Raw genomic sequence first — 3,910 nt, 5'->3', positions numbered from 1 at the left:
CAGATGTGAGAGATAACAGACCTATCATAGGAGCTAATCAATTTGAGTTAAAGACTGGTCTCATTCAAATGGTTGAATTCACAATTTGGAGGTAGTCACTTGAAAATCCTCATTCTCATTTGAAGAAATTTTTAATGATATGTGGCACACAAAGGCAGCTGGAGTTTGGATGAAGTTATTCGGCTCACCTTATTTCCATTCTCTCTTCGGGATTCAGCATTGGAGTGGTATGACTCACTCCCACAAGCTATTATAGCTACTTGGGAGCAGCTATCTCAAGCTTTTCTATCTCAATTTTTTCCACCCGGGAAAACTACTCATTTGAGGAATTTAATGGTAGCTTTTAAGCCAAGAGATGATGAAACTTTGTATGAATCTTGGATGAGATTTAAGGAGCTTGAAAGGCAATGTCCTCATCATGAAATACGAAATGGATGATTGTTGAATTTCTACACGAGTTACTCGACCATAAGAAACACAATTGATTCACAAGCGGAGGAGATTTCATGAGAATGACAAGTGAAGAATGCTATGATTTATTAGAGAAGATTGCTCATAATACCCATTTATGGGGAAATCCTAGAGCACTTGAGCCAAAGAAAGCCGGGATCTATGAACTTGACTCAGTTAACTACATGAATGCAAGATTTGACCAGTTGACTCAGCTTCTTAGTGATTTTTGCACAAAGGCAACAACCTCAACTCCTACAACTATGCAACAAGTTGCTTTCACAGATGGAAGCCAAAGTTGTGGAGTTAATTACTCTTCTTATGGTGATGATTATTTGCAAGAACAAGCTGCTTATGCAGGAGGTTATCAACAAAAACCTATGGGAAATGCTTACTCTAATGTGAACAACTCAACATGGAGACCACAAGCAACTTTTGCTCAACAAGGCCAAAGCTCAAATTATGCTCATAACCAGCAGTTTATGCAGCAAAATAGGCCTCAATTTCAGCCTCAATTTCAGCCCACAAGGCAGCCACAACCTGGATATCAAGCAAGAGCACAACAATCCCTTCCACCTCATGAACCGAAGCCAACCTTGGAAAGCATGATGAAGAAATTTTTTGCTGAACAAAGCAAGATGAATAGCAAATTGGAGGAAGAAATGCAACACATGAGACAAACCATGGATCAATTACAAGTCCACAACCGCATGTTGGAGACTCAATTGGCGCAACAAGCAAGCTCATCAGGAAGCAATTCCTATGGGAAACTACCTAGCCAACCCCAAAACCCTCATGAACAATGTAAGGTTGTGACCTTGAGAAGTGGTAAAAAAGTTGGTCAAGAGAAAAAATAAGAGAAGAAAAAGAGAGCACAAAAGAAGAAAATTCGGTTGAGAGCAAGAAAAATGAAAAAGAAGAAGAAAGCAAAAGTGAGCAAGATGAGGAGAGAAACCATACATCCCACAGAACCTTACAAGCCCACCCTTCCCTACCCTCAAAGATTCATCAAGCACAAGCTAGACAAACAATTTGGCAAATTCCTTGAAGTGCTAAAGAAATTGTATATCAATGTGCCATTCACTGAGGCACTATCCCAAATGCCAAGTTATGCCAAGTTTTTGAAGGAGATTCTTTCCAACAAGAGAAGGCTAGAAGATTATGAAACCATCAACTTGGGAGAGCAAAGCAGTGCTATAATTCAGAAGAAGTTACCTCCCAAACTCAAAGATCCTGGTGTTTTCCATTCCTTGTCATATTGGTGATAATTGTGTGGCAAATGCCTTATGTGACCTTGGAGCTAGTGTCAGCCTAATGCCTCTTTCAATATATGAGAAGTTGAATATGGGAGAGTTGAAGCCCACAAACATGTATCTTTCATTGGCTGACCGTTCAATTAAGTATCCGGAAGGCATTCTTGAAAATGTGCCTATCAAGGTTGGGAAATTCTACATTACGGTGGAATTTTTAATTCTAGATATGGAAGAAGACAAAAAAGTTCCTATCTTATTGGGAAGACCCTTTTTGGCAACTTGGTGGTGCATTAATTGATGTAAAGGGTGAGAAATTGACACTTAGAGTGGGAGATGATCAAATGATATTCAACATCAATCCAGCCATGAAAAGGAAACATGAAGAAGTTGAGTCTTGTTTGCGGGTAGACATCATTGATGAGATTGTTCAAGAGCATTTCAGAAAAAGCTATCCACAAGACCCACTTGAAAATTGCTTAGTCCATGGTGGGAGCATTGATGATGACAATCTCAACATAGCTGCTTTTGCACAACACTTGGAGAGCTCTCCACCACATCCTGAAGCCACAATTTTTCAACTTGAAGGAGTACAAAATTTAGAGATCAAACCACCATCATTAAAGGTAGAGGATGCCCCAAAGGTAGATCTTAAACCTCTTCCTTCCAACCTCAGGTATGCTTTTCTTGGACCGAATGAAACATATCCTGTTATAATTAATGCATCTTTGACTGATATTGAGAATGAAAAATTGTTGAGAGTTTTGAGAGAATATAGAAGAGTTTTGGGTTATGCAATTGATGATATAAAGGGAATTAGTCCAACAGTTTGTATGCATAGGATTTTCCTTGAGCCAAATAGTAAACCTTCCATTGAACACCAAAGAAGATTGAATCCTACAATGAAGGATGTTGTGCAAAAGGAAATCCTAAAATTACTAGCTGCTGGAATTATTTACCCCATTTCTGACAGTGAGTGGGTTAGTCCTGTGCATGTTGTACCAAAAAAAGGTGGGGTGACAGTTGTTAAAAATGAGAATAATGAATTGATACCCACTAGAACTGTTACAGGTTGGAGAATGTGCATAGACTATAGGAAGTTGAACAATGCTACAAGAAAAGACCATTTTCCCCTTCCTTTTATGGATCAAATGTTAGAAAGATTAGCCAAGCATTCATTCTTTTGTTACTTAGATGGATATTCTGGTTTCTTTCAAATTCCAATACATCCTGATGACCAAGAAAAAACTACCTTTACCTGTCCCTATGGCACCTTTGCCTATCGAAGGATGCCATTCGGATTGTGTAATGCGCCTGGCACATTTCAAAGGTGCATGATGGCCATTTTTTCTGATTTTATTGAAGAAATTATGGAGGTCTTCATGGATGACTTTTCAGTATATGGCATTAATTTTGATTCATGCTTGACTAATTTGTCTAAAATCTTGTAGAAGTGTGCTGATAATGATTTGGTATTGCATTGGGAGAAATGCCACTTTATGGTCCAAGAGGGGATCGTTTTAGGGCATTTAATCTCAAATAGGGGAATTGAAGTGGATAGAGCTAAAATAGAAATTATTGAAAAAATGCCACCTCCAACCACTGTCAAAGGAGTGCGGAGTTTTCTTGGACATCTCGGGTTTCTGGCGATTTATTGAGATTTTTCTAAACTTGCTAAACCCTTAACAAATCTTTTGAATCATGATGTTAAATTTGATTTTAATCAAGATTGTATGGTTGCTTTTGCGAGTTAAAAGCGGCATTAACATGACTCCTATCATGCAACCGGATTGGACTTTGCCATTGAAATCATGTGTGATGCAAGCGAGTTTCTTTGTTGGAGTATCCTTGGCCAGTGAAAGATAGAAAACCTTATGCCATTTACTATGCAAGCCGAACCCTTGATGAAGCTCAAGTTAATTATGCCACAACTGAAAAGGAGTTCCTTGCGGTAGTATTTGCACTCAATAAATTCCGTTCTTATTTGGTCAACTCAAAGGTAATTGTTTTCACTGATCATGCAGCAATAAGGTATTTAATGAGCAAGAAAGAAGCTAAATCTAGGTTGATTAGATGGATTTTATTACTTCAAGAATTTGATTTGGAAATAAGAGATAAAAAGGGTGTTGAAAATGTGGTGGTGATCACCTTTCTAGGATAAAGCGAAAATAAAGATGATGAAATTGTGCCAATTGATGAGTTTTTCATGA

The 3,910-nt window shown here is 38.2% G+C and overlaps 1 non-coding gene across 1 annotated transcript; it reads right to left on the bottom strand.

Annotated features, from left to right (window-relative positions):
- Window positions 1–318: 318 nt before the first annotated feature.
- On the bottom strand, window positions 319–425 carry LOC131172391 (small nucleolar RNA R71). The gene has a single exon (XR_009142870.1). It is a non-coding gene; the product is annotated as a small nucleolar RNA R71 (small nucleolar RNA).
- Between the last annotated feature and the right edge of the window lie 3,485 nt (window positions 426–3,910).

This window comes from Hevea brasiliensis, chromosome 13, assembly GCF_030052815.1.
Source record: "Hevea brasiliensis isolate MT/VB/25A 57/8 chromosome 13, ASM3005281v1, whole genome shotgun sequence".
Classification (NCBI taxonomy): Eukaryota; Viridiplantae; Streptophyta; class Magnoliopsida; order Malpighiales; family Euphorbiaceae; genus Hevea; species Hevea brasiliensis.
Note: the sequence above shows the minus strand (reverse complement) of the source record. Positions and strands in the feature narration are given on the sequence as shown.